At 36.6% G+C, this 16,337-nt stretch overlaps 1 long non-coding RNA gene across 1 annotated transcript; it reads right to left on the bottom strand.

The window, feature by feature from the left end:
- Positions 1-8,783: 8,783 nt before the first annotated feature.
- Positions 8,784-12,223, bottom strand: LOC139082668 (uncharacterized). The gene is made up of 2 exons (XR_011538878.1): positions 12,158-12,223; positions 8,784-9,104 (listed from the first exon to the last, which is right to left on the bottom strand). It is a non-coding gene; the product is annotated as an uncharacterized lncRNA (long non-coding RNA).
- Positions 12,224-16,337: the final 4,114 nt, after the last annotated feature.

The raw sequence follows: 16,337 nt of genomic DNA, 5'->3' as shown, positions 1-16,337 counted from the left end.
ATGCAGAAAACAATTTTACTGGATGCGGGAGTTTTATAGAATGGTGATAAGAAAAATACTATGTATAAAAATCTATGAGATAGCGTGTGTGAAATAAAATAAAGTAGCACACAGAGAATATCTTCAAATCTTTAAATACTCATATCCATAGAAAGAAGAGATGCAAGAATACTAATTAAATATCTAACTGAAAAAGTTAGAAAAATAACAAAAGAAAAGAGAAGGCAGTAAATAATAAAGAGGGAAAAAATTTATGAGTTAGAAAACAGAAATGTATAAGAACTAATAAATAAATAAGGACTACTTTAAGAAAAAAATACAAACTGACAAACCACATATGGTAAGAAGCCTCTCAAATCATCACCTATGGTCTCTGCCTCCTGGTGTCCTTGTTTCTTGTAGAATCTCTTTCTTCTGAGTGTAGGCTACCTTCAATAATTCACTTCTAATAAATGTAGCAGAGGTGACAAGATGTCATTTCTGAATTTGGGTTTGAGTGTTATTATGGTTTCAGTTTTGGGGACACTTTTCCACGATCTCTTGGATCACTCCTGAGGGAAGCCAGCTGCCACATTGTGAGCTGCCCTGTGGAGAGGCCCACAAAATAACAAACCAAGGGAAGCCACCAGCCAACTCCCAGGGAAGAACCGAATCCTGTCACCAACCATATGATAAGCTTGAAGCAGATCCTTGTGTAGCCAAGCTTTAGATGAGAAAGCAACTCTCACCAACCTTCGCATTGCAATCTCATGAGACAGCTTGTGCCAGAAACATCTATGCTTGGGTGGTTCCTGATCACAAATATTATGAAATAATAAAGGTTGTTTTAAGCCATCACATTTTGGCTTATAGTTAATAAGCAATATATAACGACTATAATACTAGCTGATCAAGCTAAAAATAAAAGGGGAAAGTTAAAGCAAAAACACACAAAGTAAGAAATGTCAAGGGGATATAACTAATGAGAGAGGTAAAAAAATTTTTAAAGCAAATTAGCAATTAGTAAGACTCTTGGGGGGTGGGTGGCAGGATATGATAATGGTAGCAATATTTGATTCCTGATTGCAAAGGAAAACTTACTTTTAAATGCAAATACTAGCCATCATCACCTTAACTAAATGGTCAAGGCTAGCATTACTAGTGGTGGAACAAGATGATGTGTGCCTCTTGATGTGTTGTAACGCAAAGTACACTGCACCACCCAAGAAAAGTTTTTGCCACGTATGTTTTCCCTGGATCTTATAGAGCCCTTAGACCACGTTCCACATTAGAGGAAACACAAGGTGCAGAGAAGACATGATTGACATAGTCCACTTCCTCTCTGCCCACTCCCAGCCACCACAGAGACATGCTGGACACACTCTAAGCTCTTTTTTTGGTAAACTTCTTTATTTTTTTTTTCACCAATAGGATAACATTCTGGAGAAGATTAAATCAAGAATTTCTCCAACTACCTACCCTTCTTCCTCAGTTTCTATGAGCCCTTCTCTGGAAACACTAAGTGCTGATTTCTAGACAGCACATTTTGTCTTTGATAACTTCTTCAAAGGCTAATGTTTGACATATTCAAAATTTGATGGATTTGGGGCCAGTCTTGGGTAACTATATTTTTTTCTATTAAGTTTTTAGTCTTTTTCATACTGGTGATTAACTGATACAACTTCTAAAATCCTGAACAAAGTGCTTCATTTTCAGTGAGATACAACTCAGGTGGTAATTCCTGAAAGATCTTTGTCTTCATCCAGAAGTTCAGAATCTCTTCATCACAATGGTATGAATTTGGGAAGCTTTTCTTTTCTTTAACCTTTTTAACTTTAATATAAAAATTCTGGTCTTTCTGCTTATAAATTATCTTAATTTTTGGGCTATGTTATAGACTGAATTGTGTTTCCCTCAAAATTCCTGTATTAAGGCCTTGCTACTCAATGTGACTGTATTTGGAGACAGAGCCTGTAGGAGGCTATAAAGGTTAAAGGAGGTCATAAGAGTGGGGCTCTAATTCAATATGATTGGTGTTCTGATAAGAAGAGAGAGAGACACTAGGGATCGACAGGCACAGAAAAGACCACCAGAGGACACAGCAAGAAGGCGGCCATTTGCAAGCCGAAGAGAGAGGCCTCAGGAGAATCCAAACCTGCAGGCACTTTGATCTTAGACTTCCAGCTTCCAGAACTGTGAGAAAGAAATTTCTGCTGAACCTACTCCACGGCGTTCTGTTGTGGCAGACCAGCAGACTAATACAGCCCATAATTTTTAAATTTCTCCCTAGAAATCTGATATTGAGGAAGATTTATATTGAAATCTGGGACTCGTGATTTTATTATCAGAGTGTATTTATACTGTCATTCAATCTAACTGTGTAGCCTTGGAGGATCTATGTTGGGGTAATATAACAAGCTACGGTTTAGAGTTGGAAATAAAAAGCCAATGAATTTTCAGATCCAATTTTAGAGGCTTGTGGGGAGAACACATTTACACTGCCGAACAGCGCGTCTAGAAGTACCAACATAGGAGCAGCTGTTGGCAGTGCCTGTGCTGCCTCATCAAAGTGAGAGAAGAGCTGTCCTGAGAGAACACTTAGCTCCTTTCCTGGGAGCAGCATCCACAGCTTTGGTTAAGCAGGAGCCTGATACGTGAGTTAAAATGATTAAAGAAACACAAGCCAGTGTAATATTCTGGGAGAGGAACTGCCCCAGGAAAGGGCCTTAGGTTTCCATGTGGGAGGAGTTCCATCATAGTTACACTATGAGACTATTTCCACCTCTTCACTGACTTCTCTGCGGGACAAAGTGGGCAGTCCAACTGATTGCTTAGTTTTGGAGTAATTTCTGGGTGTGCCTGGCTCAGGTCTTTGCTTTTTACTTTAAGTTTGGTATTAGCTTACTTGCATAGGGTAAGAGTCTGTTCTTCTGTCCTTCTCCAAGTTCTAAATTTTATACACACTACCTGATAGGGCAGCCTCAGTGGTCCAGCTCAGCCTGTGTCTGACTAGATAAATCTGTCTATATCTGGAGTGCAATCTCAGCAGGCCATACCAAAGGCAGGCTTGTCTATATGGTATTTCTCAGGGAAAAAAGGTGATAATTGAATTTTTCTCTCCTGACAGTTTACCTGTCAATTGTTTCCAACTTGAAGGAGAAAGAGGACTATGGAGATATTAACATCATGACAAGCTTACAATATTTCAATAATTCTAATTAATGGCCTGTAAAATAATCTGTTCCCTCCCCATGGGAATGCAGCATAATCTAAGGGGAAATATAAAAATTGTATTAAAATTTCTATGATTTTTATCTAAAAACATGAGAAATCAGCATTGTTATATCAATACTTAACGCAGTGAAGGACAGTTCTATATTTATCCATACAAGAAATATCCAATGAACAAGTACTAAATGCCCGGAAGGCTTTAGGTTCTGGGGAGCCAGTGATGAAGGAGACAAAGACCCCCCCTTACAAATGAGCTGTTTTATGTCAAGGTTTCATAAAACAGGGAAGCAAACAATCGAATAAGTAATTTAATTTTAGATAGTGATAAGTGCAATGAAAACTAATAAGGCAGAGAAAGTGGATAGAACGTGGTGGAGATGTATTGAGAGAGATGCTATTCCATTTAGGGTGGACTGAATATAGTATTTTAGCAAAAGCCAGAAGGAAGTAAAGAGGTGACCCATAAGAAGAGGTCCTTTGACACGAAAAGTCATGGCACATCTGAAGAAAAGAAAAATGCCAGAATATACAGGAGTGGTGGTGGGTGTGAGGTGGGATGAGGGGGAGGTGGGAAGGAGAGAAGCCAGATCATGAGAGGCTTTCTGGCATGGCTAAGATTTTGGATATTAGTCAAAGTGTGATAGGCCATTGGAGGCTTCTGAGCAGGTGAGGTAATGACAGAATCTGATTTCCCTTTTTAAATCATCTCTCTGGCTCCTGCATGGAGAAAAATAAAAATGTATTGAGGAATGTACTCCTTTATTTTTTTAAATGCAACATGTTAAAAAATGTTTGAAGGCCGTTGATCCTAAAAATAAGTGAGTGTTTCAATTTTCTACACCCACTCTTACGAGAAAAAGAAGCAGCTAATATTTTTTAATGATGCCTTAGAACTAATATAAAAAATATCAACTGAAATCCATGGGTTTAGGGTGAGATAAACCTAGAAATTAATTCCAAGTAAATCTCTGCCTAATTGTGTGACCTCAGGTAAGTTATCTGAGTTATTGGACCTCCATTTCTTTTTTTTTTTTTTTATCTTTTGGTGAGGAAGATTAGCCCTGAGCTTAGATCCACCACCAGTCCCCCTCCTTTTGCTGAGGAAGAATTGGCCCTGAGCTAACATCTTCCTCTTTTTTATACGTGGCGAACCCCAGGCCACAGAAGCAGAGCGTGCAAACTTAACCGCTATGCCACTGGACCAGCCCCAAGGAGCTTCCATTTCTTTGTCTGCAATGATAATTATCAACTTGACTGTTTCTGTGTGGGTTAGAGCAATGCTTATTGCATTTAGTCCAGAGCAAAAAATCAATAAATGTTGTTTCTAATTGTCATTTATGGACAGATATGTTGGACAATCAGAATTGAAATAATTAAAACCATGAACTTAATTCTGCAGAACTCTGTTGAGAATATCCAGATCTCCAGATTTCCCAACTGGTTCATATAGGAAGGGCAGAGGACAAACTTTAGAAGTAGACTGCACATTGACAGAGATGTGAGAAATAGGCTGAGGATAAAACCACAAAGACCACAACCACATGGTCATTAATAGATAAGATTTCCCACCTGTCCCTTTCTTGACTTGAAAAACTGTTACTTCATTTCAAGGGGAGGCCCTTAGAGATGATAAATTATCCCTCCCACTCCTGTAACAGATTAATGAATAATTTTATCAGAGCATTCAGGAGAATTCTAGTCCAAAATTACTTTCAAGTGAAGTAACCATTTAACTGAAGCAAAATTGTTTGGTTTTGCTCCAACTATCCAGTTAATTGCCTTCAGTTTGCACTTTACTTTTCATATGGTGACGTCAACTGGGCCTTGGAATCCAGAATTTTGTTCCTTTTTATTCTCCTTTGTGTACAAGTTGGAAGATACAACCTCATTCCTTGTGGCTGTTCTTTTCCGTGTCCTTGATTTTTCCCTGTGGGTCTAATTGAGCTTAAGCTTGCTTGTGTGCACTTCTTTTCTGTTTGTCACTAGTAACCGTGATGATCTAGTCTTGTTTCTGAGAAGTGTATCTTTACTAGAGACTGATTGCAGAATGAGGGAAAGAAACAAGGCTTGTGGAAGAGAGAGAGAGAGGATGGGGGTGGGGAGAAAGACTTCAATAGAGCAGAATGTTATTTAATCAGAAGCAAAGAAAGTGAACTTTTGTCAATAATTTTTTTCTTTTTTTCAAATATGGAAAAGAAAAAGAAAGTGTAGGGGCCGGCCCAGTGGCACAGCAGTTAAGTTGGCACACTCTGCTTCGGTGGCCTGAGATCCGCTGGTTCGGATCCCAAGCGTGGACCTACCCACCACTTATCAAGCCATGCTGTGGTAGGCGTCCCACATATAAAGTAGAGGATGATGGGCACAGATGTTAGCTCAGGGCCAGTCTTCCTCAGCAAAGAGAGGAGGATTGGCAGCAGATGTTAGCTCAGGGCTAACCTTCCTCAAAAAAAAAAAAGAAAAGAAAAGAGAAAGTGTAGGAGAAAAGAAACAGAAATAAATAAATTTGGGACCTGAAATAAATTCTGCAGCACGCCTCATAATCTAATTTATAGTTCTCTAAGAACTGACCACAGTAATCAGACAATTTCCAAATTGTCACACAAAATTGCCATGTGTAAACCATGTCTAATGATATCAAGAAAGTCTTTTTCTATTTTCCTGTGTGTGTGTGTAAAATCCATAGAGAAATACATCTAAGAACATATTTCTCATAATGACTTTATATGGTTAAATAAATACTTGATCATATGATTCATTGTATGTGCAACATAGTCCAAGTGAACATTGCTAATAAGTATTCAGATGAGCATCTCCTGAAGTATGTTGGGTAGAAATCTTGTCCCACAAATTGCTTCATAAAAATATTCTCTGTGATCAATTGCAGTAGAAAATTGTCTGTCTAATTATTTGCTTTAAGCATTTTTTCACATGTTCTGTATGGCCATTGACAAAGACGGTCACATTAGATTCTTCTGGTATTTATTAGTTACAGAAAATAAAACTAGAAAAAGCCATTTTTAACAAGTGGCATCTGATACATTACTGCTTTTTGTAAGGGGTCGATGAATGGAACGTATGTTATATCCCAAACACTTTGCCAGCCCTGTAGTTCTTGCCTGTCCTGAAGCTCATTGATGCCCCAGGCCTCAAAAAGATCACAGTCTAGTTGAGGAAACTTGTTTATCAATAATCACGACATACTGCAACAGTGGTTAGTTCTATCGGGAAGTTTATAGAGGGAGTGAGTAGGTGGGGGGGGGGGGCGCGGGTCATAGGATAATTCACAATAGATGAAACAATTGTGTTGGTGTAAAAAGATAGATAATTATGAAGTCAATATAGCTGATAATGAAATGTGACCAAATTTTCTTCCACAAATACACACTGGCAGATTTTCTGCATCCTTAAAATGAGCTAAACTGCGCCACAGTGGAGCATCGCTGCTCATTTTAACCACCATAATAAGAGGTGCCGATCTCCCCGTGGATCTGGAGTCCTCAGGCACTGACGACTGGGTGGCTGAAGGACGCTAATCAGTTGTGCTGTGATCCACTGGAAGTTCACTTTCCAGTAGAGAAAGGGCACAGTCGATCTCATCATAGAGGCTCGCTAGAAAAGAAGCTGAATTGTGAAATAAACTCATGATAACCGCAATCCTCTCCCCATGGAGAGATTTGCATCACAAAAACACCCTCATCACTGGCCTTGTCATTATTCATATTGGTAGTGTCAGCAGGGAAAACAAGAGCTGAATGTCTCTGAACAATAAACTTCTGATTTACCTTCAATTCAGTAGGAATATGTGCTGCGTTCTGAATTAGAAAAAAAGAGTCAGGAATAAATTTTAATAAAAATCATTTATATTAGAAGTTACATTGAGCTTTAAATTTTTCAGCAGAGCTGATATGATTTTGTATGAATATGTTTCATACATATATACAGCCACATACCTTCTGTACTTATTTATCCAATACCTCCGGATATAATTTTTTCTCTTCTTTACAATTCCCAACGCTAATATTTCATACAAAAAAAAATGAATGAAATTAAAGTAATTAATCATTATTTTTTAAAAGAGTATCCTCCTTATATTTCAAGTGCTTTAGGACATGAGCCAGCTGACTTAGCAATCATGTCTCTTACTGATAGCCAAACAGACTTGCACAGTAATTGGACCTAACTTAAAGAAAATGTATTATTTCCATAATGTCCTGGCACTTACGTGGTATATTTGCAATAAGCGAATCTTTTAAAAATGTGTACATCAGAACTCCTTTTTGGAGTTATACATTCAAGCATTGCAAACGTAAGAGCCCAGCTCCACACATATGAAAGAAGAGATGATCAATTATGGAAAAGAACAGTGTCTGATGAGATGCAGGGTCACTGTAATTTACTATGATAACCTTGAAAATGAATATGTGACTACATGACAAGTGGCTTCCAAAAGATGCATTTTCCTAAATGTCAAGATTTTTTTCCCCTTAAGAATGGTTTGGCAGTTGATCTTTCCTATCTCATTTCTGTTAAATTACATGTTTTATTTGACAACATCTGTTTATCAGAGCAGGTTGAACGTTCCCTTAAAATGCTTGGCTCGTTGATGACATTTTTGTTCAAGTGTTATTTTCCAGAGCATTTGCTTCTTTTGTAGAAAGCATTAGAACAAGGACTTGTGCATTTCCGTGTGCTTATAAAGTAAGCAAGTGTTCTTACATAAAATAGTTAGATCTTGCAGCACTAGGCAAGAGGTAAAGACAAGCCACTGTAGGTGTGTTTATAATTCATTCCCGTGAAGGGATAACAAAACTTTCATCAGGATGAAACAAAACAGGCTGCCCTGGACTTAGAGGGGAACTTGGACTTGCATAAGAGAGAATTGTCAGCTACCTGCAAGAAGGGCCTTGAAAGTTACCGGAAAGAGCAAACTACACAAAATATTTAGCCTTCTGCAACTTTAGGATGTCGCAGAACCAATTTCACCATTTTCAATGTTCTTTCACAGTTGGATGAAGATTAGAGTATCTATCAATATACAGGTTCTGATTGTTCTGACAGTTGTTGACTTTTGGAAATTCATACGTTAAGCAATTAACAAATAAGAAGACACTTTACTGAGTTTATTATTGCAGCTGTTCCAGAATCTAAGCGAAATGAAAGCCAGGCTCCTAGAAGATTGGGACAGGAGTGAAGAGAGCATTCTGGAGGACACTTTAGAGAAGCAGAACTGGTGTCTTGGTCATGCTGGGGCAGGATGAGGCTCTGGGCAGCTTGTGACAGCCAAGAATGAAGGTCACTCTCATTAAGAAAGGAGGAAAGGAAAAGGATGTTGGAAACACTTTTTCTACTTCGTTCATTCCACATGAAACTCACTGAAATATTTACCATAATCCTGAATTGAATTTGTTTTCTCTCTCTCAATAAAGCTCAGGCACAAAGCTTTTAAACTATTTTGTGAAAGTGTGTGGTACTGTTACACCAAGAATAACAAGGCCATTCACTGTATCTGGTCATAAAATATAGCGTTCTAAAGAGCCCAAGAAAAAGAAAATAAGTAAATAAAGAGCCCAAGACACAATTAATAATTATTTTAATACAAAGTAACAGAAATCTTCAGATTACATTTCAATATTAAAATGCAAAAAATATTAAATTTTCAATGTCTGATCATTTCCTCCAGTCATACATGATTCCTTGAAGAGGAGAGTGGAAATTCTTCCCTGGTATCACTCACGCGATTTATCGGAGAAATGACTTCCTGTGTTTCAAGTTTTTCTAAGACCTTATGACTGTGAATCACTTCCTCTTTTCCTCCTCCACCACTGGTGCATCTTCATCCAAGTGTGGTGTCCCTTTAATTACTCTTTACCTGTTGCTTGCTTACAATCTTATGTCTAAAAGGATTTGAGAATCAAAAGCAATGGAGGGAAGGATTTGAGAAAAAAGAAAGTCAGTTTCTTTTCCATGGAGCCACCCATTCTTTTTCCTTTACATTACTTCATGTGTTAATGGATACAATTATTCTTGCCTCCCAAAAACCAGGGCAGCATAAGGTGTTTTATAAACAGGATAAACAAATGATTTCTTCCCACAAACAGACACAGGAATTCTACAGGAAATATTAAAAACTCTTAACATTTCAGGGGTTTGAATAGGATGCTATATGAGTTTCTAGAAAGAGATGCCAATTATACTATTAGGTGAAAACAATTATTAATAATACCTAATTTAGAGTCAGGTATGTATCAGTTTAGACCCTGTATTGACTCTATGGGCAGAGAAATTGTTACAACTTATGTACTATTTTTTGGTATTTTTCTTTATGAAATGGTAACAATTTCCTCAAGCTCAGTGTACTGTAGGAAGAATTGAATGAAATCATGAATGCAAAGTACCTAGTACATGGCAGGTTTCCAATAAATATTATTTTATTTTCTCTTTCACAAGACATGCTTCTAGTTCCAAAAATGGTTCAAAATCTCCCTGCTGGCATGAATCTTCCATATTGCTTTTGGCTAAGGTGCTTCCTGCTAGAATCTATTTCTGCACTCATTTTATGAATTCCAATCTTTCTGTAACAGATATTTATATTTAATCATAAAGCAAACACTTATTTAACATACCATATACCAGGCACTGTTCTAAGAGAAATTAATTTATTTCATACTCAAAAAGTCCCATGCACAGGAAATGCTCTTGTTGCAATCTCACAGATGAAGAAACAGACACAGAGGTGCAGAAAAGTTATATAAATTGCTCATAATCATTTACCTGGATTTCCACTCCAGTGTAAAAACTCCAGTCTATTCTCTTAATCACTAATATATATTGGCCCTCACCTTCTCCACTTTTCTGACTTTTTACTGTAACCATTTATGTGGCACCACATTACTAAAGCAGAGTTCCCTCTCATGGAAACTATTTGCTAGACTGCAAGGAACCATGACCATTCCATAAATGTTATTGATTATGACTGTGAATTGAACAAAGTCGTTCAAAGTCTCTGGAATATTTTCCAAATAATATGGTGTTCCTCTATAGATCTTTGTCTTTATAGCATTTTTGAGGTATTATATACCTTAATTTACAGAGCATTTATTTAACAAAATAGTGCAATTGAATAGCATTAATTTAATATGTTAAAAAATGTATCTCCTAATCATCACTTTTTAAGGTTCATTTTATTTTGTTATTATGGCTTGCCTAGTCTTATGTGTTGAAGGATTAGGTAAGAAACATAGTTTTATTTATATGGTAAACAGTAAGTGTCAGATGTAACATTTGTTCATATCAGAAGTACTCAGCATGAAAGAAGAAGTATAAATATAAAATGTGTAAATATGGCTTTTTACTTTTCTAATGTTCTTATATAAATAGAAATGATATGAATTGGCATCTCTCACTTAGAATGATGTTTTGTTGTAATTCTTTCCAGATTTTCAGTATTGAGAAAGACTCGCACTGTCAAATTATAGAGACTGTCCTTTTACATCCATATGGAAGTAGTTGACTCATAAAGCTGTATCAGCAGTGATTCCAAATGTAGTATGTATTAAATATCGACAGTGTGGAAATGAAAACTTTATTTTTTCACTAAGTTTATTCTCCCTTTGTATGAGGGCTAAGACTTCATGTAGAACCATGAGAAATATATACCCTTCTCTACTACAACATATGTGTGTTTACCTATGTTTGTGACTTCACTGCCTGGTACATTGGAGTCAAGCAGTTAACATTGTTGATGATTGAATCCAAATCTTAGAAACCTCCATAAATTGAGAATGGTCTGCATCTTCATGCATTCTTCTATTATTTATGTACTTGAGTCAAATGTCTATATCTCTGAAATGCAATAGTGTCATCTAATCTTACTTACAACATGCTGTGTGCTCAATTCCTATAAATTAAAAATAGAAAAGATGTGCATGTGCCTGAACATTTTCCCACTATGATACTGCTACAGCCCTAGTTTCTTTATGAATTTGTGGCCACTAATATATTTCTGAAATAGCAAAGCAAATATCGAAATCCTAGTTATAAAAATAACCAGACCAGTTCTGTCATCTTAGGATACAGATATGCAGGAACAAGTCTAATATGAGATCTCCCATTTGGCCACGACCACAGATTTTGAATAAAGTTGTGCGTTTTCCTGTTGGTCAAGCAACTTTTAATTCTCTCACGATTAAGCATGAGCTTTCTAGTCCAATAGACCTGTGTTTGTACTCAAGTTTGTCAAGTGCTAATGCTATGTCTGAATAAGTTTTGTAACATTTTCTTATTTCATTTTCCTTATCTATGGAAAAGAAATAACACTTACCTGCCAGAGTTTTATTAACAGTTAAATAAAACATCTGTGAGTATTTCTGGTGTGCTGTCTGCCATGGCCTATGCTCAAAAAATCCAGTGCTACTTCCCTGGTCCAAGTCACTATAACCACTTGGCAAGAATATTGCCGTATCTCTCTGCTTCCAACCCTGTCTATTGACAGTCTATCATCAACAAAGCAGCTAAGGCCATCCTGTAAAATACAAAGCACTCCATGGCCACTCCTCTCAGAGCTCAGGGGAAGCCTGTGCCTTAATGATAATGACTTACCAGGTCTCGCATAGTCTCTCCAACTAGACGCACAGCCCTTTCCCCTCTGATATCATTTTCTACCATTCGCCCTGTTTATTCACTCCATTTCAAGGATACTGGACTCCTTGATGTTCCTCAAGTACATTATGTGACCAGAAGAGCTCTTTCCCTAGATGTCTTTATGGTTCATTTTTGCACCTCCTTGAAATCTTTGTCATCTCACTGTGGTTTATATATACCTCTTGTTATATTGACACTGCAGTTTACACCTTTTGGCTCTCCCTTTCTCACACTCTGATTATCTTTTCCATAATTGTTATCACCTTTTAAAGAATTTGATGATTTATACTATTTCTTGTCTACTCACCCCTCTAGTGAAAGCCTCATGATGAGATTTTGCTCTCTTCTGTTTACTGATAGCCGCATGCCTGAAACATAGCAAGCACTCAATAAATATTTATGGAATGTATAAATGAGACATATGAATGAATGAATATCATGACCTTGTTCCCTGATTTTCCTCCATGATGCTCCAAGGGTTGTTTTTTCTTACAGACAATCTGCCATTCTTCTTATCTCTGAATGTGATTGTCTCTGGCACATTGTCTATATCCTTCCTACTGTTTGATCTCTTGAATCTGCAGAAATGACTTCTGACTTGGGTTACATCCTATTTGAACAAGTCAACCAAGTCTCTCTCCCCAGAGATCCCCAATCACTCTCCTTCAGTTTTTACAGAAATGCCCTCCTAACTTCCCAGTTAGAAGCGACTACTTTCTGAGATACCTTCCAATGGGGAAAAATATAATTGAGCAAAACCAAAGAAGTAGCCAGTAAAGTACATTATAAAGAACCATAACAATATTTTAGCACCATTTTCCAAATATATTCAAGCTGCTTATTATCTATCTACCTAATTGATTTATTTATGCATTGTCTGTTCACCTCTCTATAATGTCCAGATCCTATGAAGCACTTAATATATAAATTTTGATATAATGAATAAGTGAGTAAATTACTTAAATACAATTTTCCAATATTTATTTCTTAATTCTCAGAATAATAGTTTTGGTTCAAATTATGTACCCTTAATCCCTTACCCCAACAAGAATCCCCATCCTTATTACCAACATATCTTCCTATGTTGCCACCTTCCATGACCCCATTTCTCATTGTTACATCAATCATTGCATTCTTCACTTATGGAATGATCAGCATTTTCCTGCTGTGATGAAAAGGTCTCCAACCTGCTTACTCCATATATCAAAGGGTTTCATTCAGGTACCTTGGTTATCTCAGTTCTAATACTGCAGCAGAATTTCAGGCTTGCTTGGTTAAGTCTTGATCAAATTCAGACTCAATTCAGTCTTTCAATTCTTCACCCTGTATCTTCTAGGATACTCTAGGGTTTTGGCTTTATTTCCAAACTGCATAGAATGGATCATGATTAAAATTTCTCAAATTTTATCTTTTTTTAATAAACTGTATTTGTTAGAGCAGTTTTAGGTTCACAGCAGTAAGGAACAGAAAATGCAGATTTCCTATATTCCCTGCCTTCACACATACATAGCCTCACCCAAGTCAATACTCTCCACCAGAGTGGTACGTTTTTTACAATTGATGAACTTACATTGACACATCATTATCATCCAGAAGCCACAGTTTAATTAGGGTTAACTATAGGTGTTGTACATTCTATGGGCTTGGACAAATGTATGATGACATGTATCTATCATTAGACTATCATACAGAAGTTTCACTGCCCTAAAACTCTGTGGTCGGCCTATGCTTTCCTCCTCCCCATTCAAATCATTGGCAACCCCAGATCTTTTTACTGTCTCCAGAATGTCATATAATTGGAATCATATATCATGTAGCCTTTTCAGATTGGCTTCTTTCACTTAGCAATATGCAATATAGGTCCCTCCATGTTTTTCAAAGCTTGACAGCTCATTTCTTTGTCCGGATATATCCCACAGTTCATTTATCCATTCACCTACTGAAGGACCTTGTGATTGCTTCCAAGTTTTGACAATTATGAATAAAGCTGCTGTAAACATATGTTTGTGGGGTTATTTATTGACCTACATTCTCAATTCCTTTGTAGATACCAAGGAGAGTGAGTACGGGCTCATTGGTGAGAGTATGTTTAGTTTTTTGGTTTTTTTTTTTTCACCTATTTCTGTTTTACTTTTCTTTTGTTTTTTTTTTAAGATTTTATTTTTTTCCTTTTTCTCCCCAAAGCCCCCGGTACATAGTTGTATATTCTTCATTGTGGGTCCTTCTAGTTGTGGCATGTGGGACGCTGCCTCAGCATGGTTTGATGTGCAGTGCCATGTCCGCGCCCAGGATTCGAACCCACGAAACACTGGGCCACCTGCAACGGAGCGCACAAACTTAACCACTTGGCCACGGGGCCAGCCCCAAGAGTATGTTTAGTTTTATAAGAAAATGCCAAATTATATTCCATAAGGGCTGTACCATTTTGCTTTCCACCAGCAATAAATGAGAGTTCCTGTTGCTCCACAAAATTGCCATCATTTGAAGTTGTCAGTGTTCTGGATTTGGGTAATAATAATATGTGTGTAGTATTATTTCATTGTTGCTTTAATTTGCATTTCCGTGATAACATATGATGTGGAGCATCTTTTCATATGCTTATTTGCTATCTGTATATCTGCTTTGCTGAGGTGTGTGTTAAGGTCTTTGGCCCATTTTTCAATAGAGTCATTTGTTTTCTTGTTATTGAGCTTTAGGAGTTATTTGTTTGTTTTAGATAACAGTCCTTTGTCAAATGTATCTTTTGCAAACATTCTGTCTCAGTCTGTGGCTTGTCTTTTCATTCTATGAACACTATCTTTCACAGAGTGGAAGTTTTTAATGAAGTCCAACATACCAACTCATTCTATCATGGATCATATCAAAAAAGTCATCAACAAACCCAAGGACGTCTAGATTTTCTCTTATGTTATTTGCTAGGAGTTTTATGGTTTCACATTTTTCGTTTACGTTTTGGATACATTTTGAGTTAATTTTTGTGAAGGGTATAAGGTTTGTTTCTAGATTTATTTTTGGCATATAGATGTCCAGTTGTTCCAGCAACAACTTGTTGAAAAAAGACTGTTTTTCCTCCATTGTAGTTCCTTTCTACTTTGTCAAACACAAGTTGACTATATTTATTAAACATTATCTTCAATTCCAGTTTTTTTAACAAAAATGATGAATACAAATGAAATATGATTAATAAAGCCACAACATCTTATCACATATTATATCTTGAAAAATACAAAATCTAGTGTTATTTTATAGCATGTACTAACTTTAATTTTAATTCATATATTTCTTAATACACTTTTCAGCTGTTATCCTGCCTGTCATGTCTACCTTTGATGATAATTTCTTTCATAGCAGAGGATACTTATTTTACATGAAGCATAAAATGCTTTATATGCACAGATACTACTTGATAAATGTACGATAATTGTGATTATTTAAATTAGTCTGCATCTTACATTATTTTAATATAATAGGGAAACTCCAGGCTGTCTTACCTTAGGAAAATCCAAGCTTACAAATCAGATAATACATGAGATTGTGGTGGTTGTTATTCATGTTACAAAAGAGTTTTTTCCTTATAAAAGGTAATGCCATGCTTTTCTTATAAATAGCTAGCTTGTAATTCTCTCCAATCTTTCCTCAAATTTTCAGAAATGTGTCTATAGAAAATTGGAAAGACCATTTGTAATCTTTACCTAAGATGTCATTAAATGACCCACTTGTTATTTTTTTAAAATTAGCTTCAAGAAACAAAACTAAGCTTGATTTTGCTGGAAGCAAGAGAATATTGTAGAAAATAGTTTTCCACAATCTAAGTTTTGGTTCATTGTATTTGTAAAATCAGCTTAGTAAGTAGGGCCAAATGTTTTATAAATGAACTAGAGAATAATAGAAGTCGGAAATCTTATTTTATGAAATTTCAAGATCCCTACGTATGTAGTGGAGAATGTTTGTCGTATCTGCTTTGCAATATCTCAACACTACTCCATTTTTGGGTAAGCCTCATTGTAGAGATTTGTTGGCAGAGACACCTTCCAAGACAAAAAAGGATGTTTCTTTTTCTCTATATATGCCCAACAAAGCAAGAGGGAAAATTGAGAAATTATTCACAGCTTTGGCAGTGTCCATCATTAGTGGTGTCATCTGAGAGAGTCAAGAAGCAGCAAGGTGAGCTGTCCAGTGGCAGTGGTGCCAGCTGATCTTGTCTGTATTGTCAGCTCTTCAGCTTCCCTTGGACCCTGCCTTTTAAGCCTGGTTCTCCTGTCTTCCTATCAGTTCTACTGGCTACGTGACATAATTGGAATAATTTTCTTTTCTGCTGACGTTAGCTAGGATAGTTATGGTGACCTGCAACAAAAATAAGCGTCTTGAGCTAAAATACTTCTGTTCTCTTCTGTTTACAATTTGGATTTCTACACAATATTGTGTTTCAGTAACTACATTCTTAAAACATTTGAAATTTAGATGTTGTTTTTCCCATTCCTCTCTTT

This window comes from Equus przewalskii, chromosome 3 (genome assembly GCF_037783145.1).
Source record: "Equus przewalskii isolate Varuska chromosome 3, EquPr2, whole genome shotgun sequence".
NCBI lineage: Eukaryota > Metazoa > Chordata > Mammalia > Perissodactyla > Equidae > Equus > Equus przewalskii.
The sequence above is the reverse complement of the archived record's forward strand: the minus strand, read 5'-3'. Positions and strand labels throughout refer to the sequence as shown.